The sequence below is a fragment of the Tamandua tetradactyla genome, chromosome 4 (genome assembly GCF_023851605.1).
Source record: "Tamandua tetradactyla isolate mTamTet1 chromosome 4, mTamTet1.pri, whole genome shotgun sequence".
NCBI lineage: Eukaryota > Metazoa > Chordata > Mammalia > Pilosa > Myrmecophagidae > Tamandua > Tamandua tetradactyla.
The window spans coordinates 87,820,119-87,836,400 of NC_135330.1; the positions used below are offsets into that span (position 1 = coordinate 87,820,119).

Below are 16,282 nucleotides of genomic sequence, written 5' to 3' on the forward strand. Positions count from 1 at the left end.
TATCTTTGAGAATGATCCATGAGCACTTGAGAAAAAGGTGTATCCTGTTGTTGTGGGATGTAATGTCCTATAAATGTCTGTTAAGTCTAGCTCATTTATAGTAATATTCAGATTCTCTATTTCTTTGTTGATCCTCTGTCTAGATGTTCTGTCCATTGATGAGAGTGGTGAATTGATGTCTCCAACTATTATGGTATATGTGTCTATTTCCCTTTTCAGTGTTTGCAGTGTATTCCTCACGTATTTTGGGGCATTCTGGTTCAGTGCGTAAATATTTATGATTGTTATGTCTTCTTGCTTAATTGTTCCTTTTATTAGTATATAGTGTCCTTCTTTGTCTCTTTTAACTGTTTTACATTTGAAGTCTAATTTGTTGGATATTAGTATAGCCACTCCTGCTCTTTTCTGGTTGCTATTTGCATGAAATATCTTTTCGCAACTTTCACTTTCAACCTATGTTTTTCTTTGGGTCTAAGATGTGTTTCTTGTTGACAGCATATAGAAGGATCCTGTTTTTTAATCCATTCTGCCAGTCTGTGTCTTTTGATTGGGGAATTCAGTCCATTAACATTTTTTTTTATTTTTATTTTTTTTATTTTTATTTTTTTTTATTAACGGAAAGAAAAAAAAAATTAACACAACATTTAGAAATCATACCATTCTACATATGCACTCAGTAATTCTTAACATCATCACATAGATGCATGATCATTGTTTCTTAGTACATTTGCATCGGTTTAGAGGAACTAGCAACACAACAGAAAAAGATATAAAATGTTAATATTAAGAAAAGAAATAAAAGTAGTAGTAATAGTAAAAAACAACAACAACAAACAAACCAACAAGCAAACAAAAACAAAAAAACCCCTATAGCTCAGATGCAGCTTCATTCAGTATTTTAACATGATTACTTTACAATTAGGTATTATTGTGCTGTCCATTTTTGAGTTTTTGTATCTAGTCCTGTTGCACAGTCTGTATCCCTTCAGCTTCAATTACCCATTGTCTTACCCTGTTTCTAACTCCTGCTGAACTCTGTTACCAATGACATATTTCAAGTTTATTCTCGAATGTCCGTTCACATCAGTGGGACCATACAGTATTTGTCCTTTAGTTTTTGGCTGGATTCACTGAGCATAATATTCTCTAGGTCCATCCATGTTATTACATGGTTCATAAGTTTATCTTGTCTTAAAGCTGCATAATATTCCATCGTATGTATATACCACAGTTTGTTTAGCCACTCTTCTGTTGATGGAGATTTTGGCTGTTTCCATCTCTTTGCAATTGTAAATAATGCTGCTATAAACATTGGTGTGCAAATGTCCATTTGTGTCTTTGCCCTTAAGTCCTTTGAGTAGATACCTAGCAATGGTATTGCTGGGTCGTATGGCAATTCTATATTCAGCTTTTTGAGGAACCGCCAAACTGCCTTCCACAGTGGTTGCACCCTTTGACATTCCCACCAACAGTGAATAAGTGTGCCTCTTTCTCCGCATCCTCTCCAGCACTTGTCATTTTCTGTTTTGTTGATAATGGCCATTCTGGTGGGTGTGAGATGATATCTCATTGTGGTTTTGATTTGCATTTGTCTAATAGCCAGGGACATTGAGCATCTCTTCATGTGCCTCTTGGCCATCCGTATTTCTTCTTCTGGTAGGTGTCTGTTTAAGTCTTTTTCCCATTTTGTAATTGGGTTGGCTGTCTTTTTGTTGTTGAGTTGAATAATCTCTTTATAAATTCTGGATACTAGACCTTTATCTGATATGTCGTTTCCAAATATTGTCTCCCATTGTGTAGGCTGTCTTTCTACTTTCTTGATGAAGTTCTCTGATGCACAAAAGTGTTTAATTTTAAGGAGCTCCCATTTATTTATTTCCTTCTTCAGTGTTCTTGCTTTAGGTTTAAGGTCCATAAAACCACCTCCACTTGTAAGATACATAAGATATCTCCCAACATTTTCCTCTAACTGTTTTATGGTCTTAGACCTAATGTTTAGATCTTTGATCCATTTTGAGTTAAATTTTGTATAGGGTGTGAGAGATGGGTCTTCTTTCATTCTTTTGCATATGGATATCCAGTTCTCTAGGCACCATTTATTGAAGAGACTGTTCTGTCCCAGGTGAGTTGGCTTGACTGCCTTATCAAAGATCAAATGTCCATAGATGAGAGGGTCTATATCTGAGCACTCTATTCGATTCCATTGGTCGATATATCTATCTTTATGCCAATACCATGCTGTTTTGACCACTGTGGCTTCATAATATGCCTTAAAGTCAGGCAGCACGAGACCTCCAGCTTCGTTTTTTTTCCTCAAGATGTTTTTACCAATTCGGGGTACCCTGCCCTTCCAGATAAATTTGCTTATTGGTTTTTCTATTTCTGAAAAATAAGTTGTTGGGATTTTGATTGGTATTGCATTGAATCTGTAAATCAATTTAGGTAGGATTGACATCTTAACTATATTTAGTCTTCCAATCCATGAACACGGTATGCCCTTCCATCTATTTAGGTCTTCTGTGATTTCTTTTAACAGTTTTTTGTAGTTTTCTTTATATAGGTTTTTTGTCTCTTTGGTTAAATTTATTCCTAGGTATTTTATTCTTTTAGTTGCGATTGTAAATGGGATTCGTTTCTTGATTTCCCCCTCAGCTTGTTCATTACTAGTGTATAGAAAAGCTACAGATTTTTGAATGTTGATCTTGTAGCCTGCTACTTTGCTGTACTCATTTATTAGCTCTAGTAATTTTGTTGTGGATTTTTCTGGGTTTTCTACATATAGTATCATATCGTCTGCAAACAGTGATAGTTTTACTTCTTCCTTTCCAATTTTGATGCCTTGTATTTCTTTTTCTTGCCTAATTGTTCTGGCTAGAACTTCCAACACAATGTTGAATAATAGTGGTGATAGTGGACATCCTTGTCTTGTTCCTGATCTTAGGGGGAAAGTTTTCAATTTTTCCCCATTGAGGATGATATTAGCTGTGGGTTTTTCATATATTCCCTCTATCATTTTAAGGAAGTTCCCTTGTATTCCTATCTTTTGAAGTGTTTTCAGCAGGAAAGAATGTTGAATCTTGTCAAATGCCTTCTCTGCATCAATTGAGATGATCATGTGATTTTTCTGCTTTGATTTGTTGATATGGTGTATTACATTAATTGATTTTCTTATGTTGAACCATCCTTGCATACCTGGGATGAATCCTACTTGGTCATGATATATAATTCTTTTAATGTGTTGTTGGATACGATTTGCTAGAATTTTATTGAGGATTTTTGCATCTGTATTCATTAGAGAGATTGGTCTGTAGCTTTCTTTTTTTGTAATATCTTTGCCTGGTTTTGGTATGAGGGTGATGTTGGCTTCATAGAATGAATTAGGTAGTTTTCCCTCCACTTCGATTATGTTGAAGAGTTTGAGGAGAGTAGGTACTAATTCTTTCTGGAATGTTTGATAGAATTCACATGTGAAGCCGTCTGGTCCTGGACTTTTCTTTTTAGGGAGCTTTTGAATAACTAATTCAATCTCTTTACTTGTGATTGGTTTGTTGAGGTCGTCTATTTCTTCTTGAGTCAAAGTTGGTTGTTCATGTCTTTCCAGGAACCTGTCCATTTCTTCTAAATTGTATTTATTAGCGTAAAGTTGTTCATAGTATCCTGTTATTACCTCCTTTATTTCTGTGAGGTCAGTAGTTATGTCTCCTCTTTCATTTCTGATCTTATTTATTTGCGTCCTCTCTCTTCTTCTTTTTGTCAATCTTGCTAAGGGCCCATCAATCTTGTTGATTTTCTCATAGAACCAACTTCTGGTCTTATTGATTTTCTCTATTGTTTTCATGTTTTCAATTTCATTTATTTCTGCTCTAATCTTTGTTATTTCTTTCCTTTTGCTTGCTTTGGGATTAGTTTGTTGTTCTTTCTCCAGTTCTTCTAAGTGGACAGTTAATTCCTGCATTTTTGCCTTTTCTTCTTTTCTGATAAAGGCATTTAGGGCAATAAATTTCCCTCTTAGCACTGCCTTTGCTGCGTCCCATAAGTTTTGATATGTTGTGTCTTCATTTTCATTTGCCTCTAGGTATTTACTAATTTCTCTTGCAATTTCTTCTTTGACCCACTTGTTGTTTAAGAGTGTGTTGTTGAGCCTCCATGTATTTATGAATTTTCTGGCGCTCCGCCTATTATTGATTTCCAACTTCATTCCTTTATGATCCGAGAAAGTGTTGTGTATGATTTCAATATTTTTAAATTTGTTAAGACTTGCTTTGTGACCCAGCATATGGTCTATCTTTGAGAATGATCCATGAGCACTTGAAAAAAAGGTGTATCCTGCTGTTGTGGGATGTAATGTCCTATAAATGTCTGTTAAGTCAAGTTCATTTATAGTAATATTCAGGTTCTCTATTTCTTTATTGATCCTCTGTGTAGATGTTCTGTCCATTGATGAGAGTGGGGAATTGAAGTCTCCAACTATTATGGTATATGTGTCTATTTCCCTTTTCAGTGTTTGCAGTGTATTCCTCACGTATTTTGGGGCATTCTGGTTCGGTGCGTAAATATTTATGATTGTTATGTCTTCTTGCTTAATTGTTCCTTTTAATAGTATATAGTGTCCTTCTTTGTCTCTTTTAACTGTTTTACATTTGAAGTCTAATTTGTTGGATATTAGTATAGCCACTCCTCCTCTTTTCTGGTTGTTGTTTGCATGAAATATCTTTTCCCAACCTTTCACTTTCAACCTATATTTATCTTTGGGTCTAAGATGTGTTTCCTGTAGACAGCATATAGAAGGATCCTGTTTTTTAATCCATTCTGCCAGTCTATGTCTTTTAATTGGGGAATTCAGTCCACTGACATTTAGAGTTATTACTGTTTGGATAATATTTTCCTCTACCATTTTGCCTTTTGTATTATATATATCATATCTGACTTTCCTTCTTTCTACACTTTTCCCCATGTCTCTCTCTTCTGACTTTTTGTATCTGACTCTAGTGCTCCCTTTAGTATTTCTTGCAGAGCTGGTGTCTTGGTCACAAATTCTCTCAGTGACTTTTTGTCTGAGAATGTTTTAATTTCTCCCTCATTTTTGAAGGACAATGTTGCTGGATATAGGAGACTTGGTTGGCAGTTTTTCTCTTTTAGTAATTTAAATATATCATCCTACTGTCTTCTAGCTTTCATGGTTTCTTCTGATAAATCTACACATAGTCTTATTGGGTTTCCCTTGTATGTGATGGATTGTTTTTCTCTTGCTGCTTTCAAGATCCTCTCTTTCTCTTTGACCTCTGACATTCTAACTAGTAAGTGTCTTGGGAACACCTATTTGGGTCTAATCTCTTTGGGGTGTGCTGCACTTCTTGGATCTGTAATTTTAGGTCTTTCATAAGATTTGGGAAATTTTCAGTGATAATTTCTTCCATTAGTTTTTCTCCTCCTTTTCCCTTCTCTTCTCCTTCTGGGACACCCACAACATGTATATTTTTGCGGTTCATATTGTCCTTGTGTTCCCTGATACCCTGTTCAAATTTTTCCATTCTTTTCCCGATAGTTTCTGTTTCTTTTTGGAATTCAGATGTGCCATCCTTCAAATCACTAATTCTATCTTCTGTCTCTTTAAATCTATCATTGTAGGTATCCATTGTTTTTTCCATCTTTTCTACTTTGTCCTTCACTCCCATAAGCTCTGTGATTTGTTTTTTCAGTTTTTCTATTTCTTCTTTTTGTTCAGCCCATGTCTTCTTCTTGTCCTCCCTCAATTTATCGATTTCGTTTTGAAGAGGTTTTCCATTTCTGTTCATATATTCAGCATTAGTTGTTTCAGCTCCTGTGTCTCATTTGAACTATTGGTTTGTTCCTTTGACTGGGCCATATTTTCAACTTTCTGAGCATGACCCATTATCTTCTGCTGGCGTCTGTGCATTTAGTCAGATTTCCCTGGGTGTTGGACCAACAGGTTGAAGGATTTTTCTGTGAAATCTCTGGGTTCTGTTTTTCCTATCCTGCCCAGTAGGTGGCGCTCGTGGCACACGTTTGTCTGTGGTTCCCCAGCGAAAGTTGCTGTGGGTCCCTCAACTCTGGAGAACTCTCGCCGTAGGGGAGGTTCACCAGCTGAAGCGGGTTGGAAGAGTGCCAGCCGGCCCGGGGTCTGAACACGTGGGAGGGTCGCCGGCCGTCGCAGCACGGGAGAGCGTCCGGCCAAATTAGCCAGTCAGCGCGTGGCACCAACGTGGGGGAGGGCGCCAGCCACCGCAGCCCGGGAGAGTGCACTGTTCCCAGCCGACGGGGGAGTCACGTGTTTGGAAGGGACCCCCCGGTCACCATTCTCTGTGGTCTGGGGATTTCTGGCCCAACTCTCTCAGTTGGTCCGGGGGGCCTCGCATGGTGGGGGCACCAGCCGCCACGGCCTAAGGGGACCGTCTGTCCAATTCTGCCAGCCAGCCTGGGAAGGGGGAAGGGAGGGACTCTGGCCGCTTACCGTCCCACCTGTGAAAGCCTACGCCCCTCGGCGATCTCACCAGAGCTCATTCTCCCAGGCAGTCAGCCATTCCAGGATGGGTTATGCCATCCCTTTGATCTCCGTCGTGGCTCTGGGAGCTGCTCTGTATCATCTCCACTCCCCCAGTAGTTGTTCTGGAGGAGGAAAGATGAGAGTGGCAAGGCTGTCGAGGACAGTGGCGGAGGAGCCAGTGAAGGCAGAAGAGGGCACGGTGGTGGTTGGAGAGCCGCTGGAGCAGGAGGAGAAAGGGAAGGATAAGATGGCAGATGGAGTGCCGCCAGAGCAGAAGGGGGAAAAGGAGGGCTGGCTGGTGGTGGGAGCGCCGCTGGCAGAGAAAGAGGGAGAGGAGGGCTGGCTCTCTGTTGATTTTTTACATTTTTTAATTTTGTTCTTGGTTTTGGAAACAGATATTTATTTTTATTTAGTGTGGCTTATTCACAGAAGAATAGGTGATTTGCAGATTACCAAGATCCTTATGTTAATGACAGAAGTTTTCCTGGGGGATCTCATCCATGAGTAGTGGCCATTAAAACCTGTTGCCCATCATGTCTGAAATTAGCAGACTGAAGAAAAATCTTGGAAAAGAAAGCTAAGAATGCTGTAAGTGAGGTACTACAGAATAAGTTTAACTTTCCTTTCAAAAATAGTATGATTCTTGTGGGTTTCACTGGGATAAATTACACATTAGCTCCTATTATAAATGAACACAGTTAGCAGGAATAGAAAATTAATGAGAACTGAATTACATGTTGCTGTGAATATAGACTGAATAATCTACATTCATAATGGTGTGTCAGATCAAGGAATCTGAGTATGACAGCAAGAAGTAAATGAAATTAGAAACATTTATAGTTTTCTTTCTGAAAATGTTTCCCACCACAGGTGACCCACCCTAGTCTCAACCAGCTCCTTCCACTCCATGATCTAAAATCATGAGTAACTAAAATGAGCTGGATTACCTATGCCCACACCCTATAAAGTATAATCTAGTTCATTTAGAGCTTGGAAGTCTGAGTTTTAGTATTTGCCTGTCACTAGACCTCATCTGTGTATCTGAAGATGTGTCTTAACCTCCTTGCCTCTTTCTCACCAACTATGTACTAAGAGGAGAAAAACACACTGTGGCTCAGAGATCTACTGTAAGGTTAGTCATGGAGCCATATAAAGCACTTGGAATAACTCTTCTCCATGTTGTTTCTTTTCCTCCAATTTTTCAAACAAACCTACATTGAGTTTTTTTTTAATATTCAGGAAACTTTATTTTTTAAAGGATAAATCAAATAAGATGCAGTTCACATTTTCTCAAACATACATAATCTATCCTTAATATAAAATTCACTCAATTGGTTAATTACACTGAAATATAAAGAGAATGCAAAGTTACATATTTAAAATGATAGTTTAACTATACCAATGTAACAGTCAAATTAATCAAGGCATTGTATATTTTTTGAAAGACAGCATTTTAAAGCCAATTATATGCATTAAACAGGGGAATGCTGATGTGAAATAGTTTGAGTCAAAGCAAACACTAGGACATTGTCCTCCAGACATAGCTCACCTCTGGTTTCTGAAATTTACCCAAAACATCCACTGCCACAATCTGATGACTTATGAATCTAGTAACATCTTACTTACCCAGGGGATAAAGAATTGCTTGGCCCTGCAGCTCCAGGATCTACTCCTTTCTGGGAATGTCTCTGCTCTGAAACTCTGCAGATGCCACAGTTTCTCTCCTTGGTAGGATTTTGTTTCAGTGGTTCCTTCCCTCTTATGTCACAGGATTTGATTTGTTACATGGGAATCAGGGCTTGGGACAAAAGTACAAGTTTGCATATAGTTAGATGGTCATTCATATTTTAAACAACAACTTCTGTGTGAGACTAAAGCAAAAAATGTTTATTTGCTATAAAATTTATATTTTGACTAGTGCATTTCCTAATATAACATATATGGACAGGTTAACTGAACACCATAAGTACATGGAACCTTGAATAGGGCATGAGATTTTGTAGGCTTGTCCAGTGTGATGCCCTGATAAATTTCAGAGAAATTTAAACAGTGAATAAAGAAGTACTTACAAAGTCCCCTTGGGGGAATGGCAAGAAAGCTTCCCCATTTGAAGACTTCCTGATATTCTCACAAGCAGTGGAGAGAACCAATCAATATGCTGAGCCCTCAATATTGGGGTTTGTTCATATGAAACTTATCCCTGCAAAGGATAGGCTAAGGCTATTTAAAATTAGGCCTAAGAGTCACCCCCAGAGAACTTCTTTTGTTTCTCAGATGTGGCCTCACTCTCTCAGTCAACATGACAAGCAAACTCACTGCCCTCCTCCTCTCTACATGGGTCATGACTCCTAGGGGTGTAAACCTCCCTGGCATGGGACAGAAATCCCAGAATGAGCTGGAACTCAGCATCAAGGGATTGAGAAAACCTTCTTGATCAAAAGGAGGAAGAGAGAAATGAGACAAAATGAAGTGTCAGTGGCTGAGATATTTCAAACAGAGTTGAGAGGTTATCCTTACAGATTATATAGATATCCTTTTTTAGTTCATGGTGTATTAGAGAGGTTAGAGGGAAGTGCCTGAAACTGCAGAGCTGTGTTCCAGTAGCCATGTTTCTTAAAGATGATTATATAATGACATACTTTAACAAAGTGACCATGTGTTTGTGAAACCTTGTGTCTGATGCTCCCTTTATCTATGATATGGACAGGTGACTAAACATATGGATTAAAAATAAATAAATGGGGAAAAATGTTAAAATAAATTGAGTATATTGAAATACTAGTGATCAATGAAAGGGAGTGGTAAGGAGTATAGAAAAATAGTGGAACAAAGGTTAAAATATATTGGATAGATGGAAATACTAGTGGTTAATGAGAGAGACAGGTAAATATGGCATGTATGAGTTTTTCTTTTCTCTTTTTGTTTTCTTTTTCTGGTGATGCAAATGTTCTAAGAAATGATCATGGTGATGAATATACAACTATGTGATGATATTGTGAGTCACTGATTATATACCAAGAATAGAATGTTCACATGTTAAGAACATTCATGTTTATATGTTGTTATGTTTTGTCAATAAGGATATATTTTTTTAATTTACCATCATGCAGGGCCCAAAATCTGCAGCTCTTGGAACTCACTGTCCCATAGAATCTTGGAATGCATCTTCCATAAACTCAAACTGGGCCATTGAATGCACAAACTAGACAGGGTGAGAGGAGCCCAGGGGCCAATCTGACTCAAGAACTCTGAGAAAAGACCAAGAAATCTTAGAAATTGGCTTAAAGTACAATAAACACCAAGCATGCTTCACAGCTATCTCTTTGCAGATCTTGGGTTATCTTCCTGTGTTGAATGCTGGGGAGAACACATGATATTGGGTTTTCAGTAGGTAGGTTAAGAAGAGCTAGAGATTTGGAGCAAAACAGATATAGATTTTAATCCTACTGCCCTAAAGGGTTTGGGTGTAGTGGTAGTTAGTTTCAGGTGACAGCTTGACCAGGTGGAGGTACCTAGTTTTGTTGCTGTGGACATGAGCTAATAGTATGTGAAGCTCATCTGTCATTGATTACATCTGCAGTCAGCTAGGAGGCATGCGTGCTGCAATGAATGATGCTTGATTTAAGTGGCTTAAATTAGAGAGCTCAACATAGCACAGCCCAAGCAGCTCAGTATACCTCATCCCAGCACTCACAGCTCAGCCCAGGCCTTTGGAGGTGCAGAAAGGAATCATCCCAGGGAAAGTTGTTGGAACCCAGAGTGCTGGAGCAAAGGCCAGCAGAGAGCATCCTGTCTCTTCCCATGTTAGAAAGAAACTCAATTGAAAATTAGCAGCCTTTCCTCTGAAGAACTGTATTTTTAACTAAATAAATTCCCTTTAATTAAAAGCCAATCCATCTCTGCAGTGTTGCATTCTGGCAGTTTTGGTAGACTAGAACATTTGTTTTACCTGAGAATATCACTTCACTGGTCTGCATCAGCTCTCATTTATATTTTAATTTAATTAGTTATTTGTACTTAATTCATATTTCTGATTCTTATTTTATACCACTTTACAACATAGCTATACAGACCACAATGTGCCTTTGTTTTTCAGTTCTATAAGCACCCCCATGAAGAAGTATGAATACTCTCCTTTCTCAAAACAGGAATCTAAGGCTTAAAAGCACAGGCCCTGGCCCCCACAGCAGTGCAGGACACACTTAGCACAAGCACTCTCCCCACAGCCCTGCCCTGTCCACAAACAATGCAGCACAATGTCACACAAGCATATGTGCCCTCCTTCTGAGGCTTCAGGGATGGGCTGCCTGCCCAGCACATGGGCAGAACATGCATAATCCACAACCACACAGTCCACACTCATCCCCTGTCCCATCACTCCTCCCCTTTGGGCCTCATGCACACATGCCTGGGGTCTCACTGTGGCAACTTCTAGCCCACCCTCTGGGGCTGCCTGCAACAGGAACTCTGCAGGCCACTCCCTCCTTTGTCCCAGCCCTGATGCCTTCTTCCTCATTGGTGAGAACCAGGTTCCTGAAGTCACTGCAAAATCTGGGAATGTCCCGGATTACCTCCCCCATGGCTTTAGGCCCAGAAGGGGAGCCCATAAAATGGCAGAGCACCACAGTGCAGGATACCCAGGAGGACCACATTCTGTGCATGCACAATAAACCCAGGACTACATCGATCATCACCCTTCTGATCCACTTCTTCAAATGCCTGCTTACTAATAAAGCCTATCTGGTATAAGACCATGGGAGAGGGTTGTTCTGTAAGTGCTGGCATTTCCAGTGCCTTCCCATGCTTGTGTGTTGTACTTGGACTCTGCCATCATAACTAAGTGCAATGCACAGCCCTTTATTGGATTCTGGTTTGAGAAAATAATCCCATAGATGTGTCCAATGATTGTGATAATATGAGTAGGAATGCAGTAAGAAAAAGTTTATTTAGTTTTAAGTATGCCTACAGAAGTGCTAAGGATTGAAATCTTACTGGTTTAAATATTATTTTAAAAGAAATATGAGAAAGCAGATACAGCCAACTGAAACTGTTCAATATAAATAATGGTATGTGGTTGTGTATTTTTATGCTTCTCTTATTCTGTATTATTAAGAAATATTTTTAAAAAAGAAGAAAGAAGTAAAATGAAGTGGGGTGTGCCCTCTAGAAATAAAGATAGAAGGCATATTTCAATTATTTGTGAATATAGATGGGAAATTTAGTTAAAATACAAGAAAACAGAATCCAGTAATGCAATATGAAATGATATCTCTGCTAAGCAGAATTAGTCTTAAAAATGAAGAAAAATGATAAAGGGACCAAATCTTCCACTCTTCATTTCAAAGAATGAGACACAGACTGTGAGTGGACACCATGAACATTGTCTTGTTTCAAGTGGAATTGGACTGAGATAGTCTAGAAGATAATAATTATTCAAAGCCATTCTTTGGTTACTTCACTTATTCACCAGCACATGCCAAACACTGATAGCCTGCAGACACCATTCTATGTGATGAAGAATCAGTGTAGTTTTTGCCAATTCTAATTTGAGAACCAAGACAAATAATCCAAGAGAGGAACCATATATTCTGTGAACTCACATATATGAAATACCTAGAATGAGACTGAAAGTAGATTATAGGTTGGGGAAGTATTACTTAATGGATGCATAGTTGGAAATGATGATAATGTTGGGATAGTGGATACTGGTGATAGTAGCACAATATTGTGAACATCATTAATCCTCTGAATTGTACACTTGCAAGTGGGTAAAAGGAGATGTTTAAGTTGTGTATATGCTACTACAATAAAAAATTTTTTCAAATGGAAATGGAGGGTGGTGCACCCATAGCTCAGTGGCAGAATTCTAACCTGCCATGCTGGAGCTGGGTTCAATTCTGAGAGCTTGCCCATGCCAAAAAAAAGAAATGAAAGTGCAATAATTATCAATAACTATCTGAGACAACAGGCATAATCCAGGACTGTCCAGGCAAAGTGGGATATTTGGTCATTTTAGCCATGCAGGGCCTTTGGCTAATCCTTTGTTCACTGACTTACCAACAATAAGACCTGGGTCAGTTCTCATATTTGGAATATTCAGAGGCCTCATCTGTGACCCAGGGAGTATATCAGTACCTACTGCAGAGATTCATCAAAGGGGATTATAAGAATCAGTGACGTAACACATTAGGTACTGAGAACAGTATGCTCTCATACTGTTGTATGCATGCAAAGGCATACATTCATGGATATTTATTGCACTAACAAAATCAGCAACCATTCTAGAAATCGGTCAAATTTAGTTACTTTCATGCTTCGGATGATGGATATAGCTGTTAAAAGGATTGGTAGATCTAGGAGTGTGTTGCACCCATTTATCTAGGAAGTGCTGCTTATATCCTCATCCTGGCATGAGCAACACCACCTCCTTTCACTTCCAAAAGAACCCTGGCTTGGATTTTTCATGAGATTTTGCCTATAGGGCTATATGTACAAGTACAGAATTATCTCTAAGAAAATGTAATTTCATAATTGAGCTGCACAATAATTTAAATAAAAAGCTAAATCTTAAAATGTGCAAGACATAGAATGTATAATGAGACATGGGCTTAAGCTTAAGTGTAAATTATACATCTATGGAAGGAGACACAAGAAACTGATAAGTGATGTCTGAGAGTGGAATAGAGTTGAAGGCCCAAGTAGTGGGATAGGAAGAAGACTTACCATTAATTGTGCATTCTTTTCAAGTTTCATTTGTTTGTTTAGCTATAAGTTAATTTTCACAGAATATATGATAGTAATGGCAATAATAATAATAATAATAATAATAATAATAATAATAATAATAAAGATTATGGGGAAGTTGTGCAACAGAAGTTGGAAGTACTGGCCTTTCTCATGCTCTGGCACCTCTGTAGTCCCCATTATAAATCCTCCTTCAGTCCATTCACAGTCAGTAGACCATGGCTGGGTTCCATCTGATGCATTAGATCTGCCTTTCTTCAGTTGCTGCAAAGTGGGCTTTGTGGCAAGACTCAGAATTTCCCTGCAGGATAGGGAATGTGCAACTGGTGACAAAGAGTTTGGGGAAATTAGTATTCTCTGCAGAAAACTACTTGACAGTGTCTGAACAGATTATACTTAGATTTATTATATGACCTAGAAATTTGACTTCAAAACAAAAATGGTAGAGGTACACAAACACTTTTACACAAATGCTCACAGCAACACTATTATAATAGCTAAAAGGTAGAAACAACTGATGAATGGATAAATAAAATGAGATGTATAAATACAATGAAGTATTATTTGGCCATAAAAAGGAATGAAGTACTGATACATGCTATAATGTGGATGAAACGTGAAAACATTATGCTAAATGAAAGAAGTCAAACATAAAAGGCCACATATTATATGAATCAATTAACATGAAATACACAAAATAGTTACATCTAAAAGACAGAAAACAAACTAGTGACTGGGAGGGGTTGGGGGAGGGAAAAAGAGATCGAAAGAAGAAATTGCTCCATGGGTATTGGGACACATAGAGTAGATGACACTCTATTCAGGGAGATAAAGGATGAGGAAACATCTAGAGTTTGGAGTAGAGTAACTACATGCATATTAGGAAGCCTGGGGCAGAGTCAGACTGAGGAAGAAGTCCAAGATTTATTGTTTAGCATGTGATGTATTATGTGGGGCCCTCGAGTCACTGGCAGTGAGCAGGTTATTGTCTTCTCCCTGGGCTTTGGGCAGGTCTTTAGGCTCTCAGTCAGTCCCCTCCCAGGGAGGGGCATGGCTGCTGAGAAAGCACCATCAAACATGCCTACCTGCAGCTGCTGTGTGCTGAGGCCATGTGGCAAGTGGCTGTGTTCAGGGGGCTACCCCATCCCACTGCTCCCAGATCCCAGTCTGCCCTCACCCCATGTGGTGGGGTGTGCCTGCCCCTACCCAAATGGGGGGAAGACTGCTGTCTGTACAGTTTTGTCTCTACTGTCCTGACCCCTCCACCCACACCACTAGATCACTGGAAACTTCTGGCCAAGGCAGAGAGGGAAGGGAGTATTAAAAGAACATTTTTTTCTCCATCTTAGGATCTAAGTGCTTTATTGAAGGATTCATCAACTGGGCAGCAACCCATTCAGAAAGTAGAAGGAAGCTCAACTGAGATAGTGGAAAAGTTATGCTTAAATAGCGAGGATGAGGAAGCAAGTGAAGAAATGCTCTGATGGGCTGGCTTTCCTTTTCTACTTTACCTAGGGGAGAGGATCTTCCACAGTGGAGTGAGGTGCAGCAGGTATAGAGTGACTGATGTGGTGGGCTCCTCCATTCTGATAGCTCTCTCTCCTGGACCACAACTGGATTGTTCCATTTTCTCAGAGAGTCCCTGGAAGTGAATTGTTTTTGTATTCTGGAACATCTTCTCTCAAAAATGGTCCCCAGTGCAGGTAACCATTTCATTTTATTTATTTATTTATTTATTTTTTTTTTTTTAAAGGAAAGACAGAGAGAAGGAAGGAAGGATAGAAGGAAGGAAGGAAGGAAGAAAGGGAAACATCTTTAAACATTTTCTTGTTTTATTGTATTTTGTTTTTTTGTTTTTGTTACATGGGCTGGGGCCGGGAATCGAACCGAGGTCCTCCGGCATAGCAGGCAAGCACTTTGCCCGCTGAGCCACCGCGGCCCACCATTTCATTTTATTTAACAGTGAGAATGGAACTAAGCTACCACTGCCCTGGGGGATACTGTGGCAAGCAATGACTGTGATGAATACAGGTGGCCAGGGTGACGCCAGTTGCCCTGTTTTTAGTACCCTGAGTAAATGGCTGTGTTAACAAACTAAAGGAAACATACATCATCTCAAAAGATGCAGAACAAAGACCCATAAATGCAGAAAATTTATTTAGCAAAATTCGATTTCCAAACCCTGCCCTGATCAAGAGGGCAGAGAGAAAAGCTTCAGGGTTCCCTCCTTCCATAGAAAATCTGAACAATCAGTAAAAACTTGCAGAGATATATTTCTCAAAGCCCAAAAAACATTTAAAAGATTTCAGTAACAGGATGAGTGCTGAATGAAGAGGATGGCAACTTAAAAATGGTAGGATCTCAGGGCACCCTGACTAGCCCCTCCCCCAACCTTTCTCTACCTCATTCCTAGACTTGGTTCTGTGGTAGCAACATAACCCTCCTGCATAAACTTGGAACAAGTATTCTATACCAATCTTCTGGTAGCAGCCTGAGGGACTGAATAAGGACAACTGATGCAGGCTCACCATTTCAAAACTTGCCCTGTATGCAGAAGGCAGTTCTCAGAACTCTTCTACAGAAAGCTATAGAATAGTCAATTTGTAGCTGCTGGGGCAAAGGATTGCTAGCTACAGGACATACAATACAATGCCTGGGACCATAAGCACACTGCTTTCTAGGTTAGAGGGGACATTCATATCTTTGTAAATAGGGGACTTCCTTGGGCCACAAGCACATGCCTAAGGCAAGAATAATGAACAAACAGGATAAGCGAAGCCACTCAACTTTGGCCTTGAGCTATTCTCTAAATTCACTGTATGGATAAGCCCAAAGGAAAGCACTAGAACAAGTTATTCTGCAAAGTCAAGGAAAGCTCTGTGATAACAAGAGCTGATACAATTTAGATGGCTCAGAACCTAAATTCTAGTCATAAAACATTAAAATACTAAAATGTCCAAGTTTCAACAATCAATTAGAAAACATACAAAGAAACAGGAAACAATGGCTTAGGTAAAGGAGATGATTAAGACA

At 39.1% G+C, this 16,282-nt stretch overlaps 1 long non-coding RNA gene across 2 annotated transcripts in view; it reads right to left on the reverse strand.

Annotated features, from left to right (window-relative positions):
• Positions 1-16,282, reverse strand: part of LOC143679133 (uncharacterized) — an 89,404-nt gene that overhangs the window by 65,270 nt on the left and 7,852 nt on the right. For both annotated transcript variants that reach the window (XR_013173566.1, XR_013173567.1), the window contains exon 2: positions 8,132-8,303. This is a non-coding gene — a long non-coding RNA (uncharacterized LOC143679133). The remainder of the gene's footprint in view (positions 1-8,131; positions 8,304-16,282) is intronic.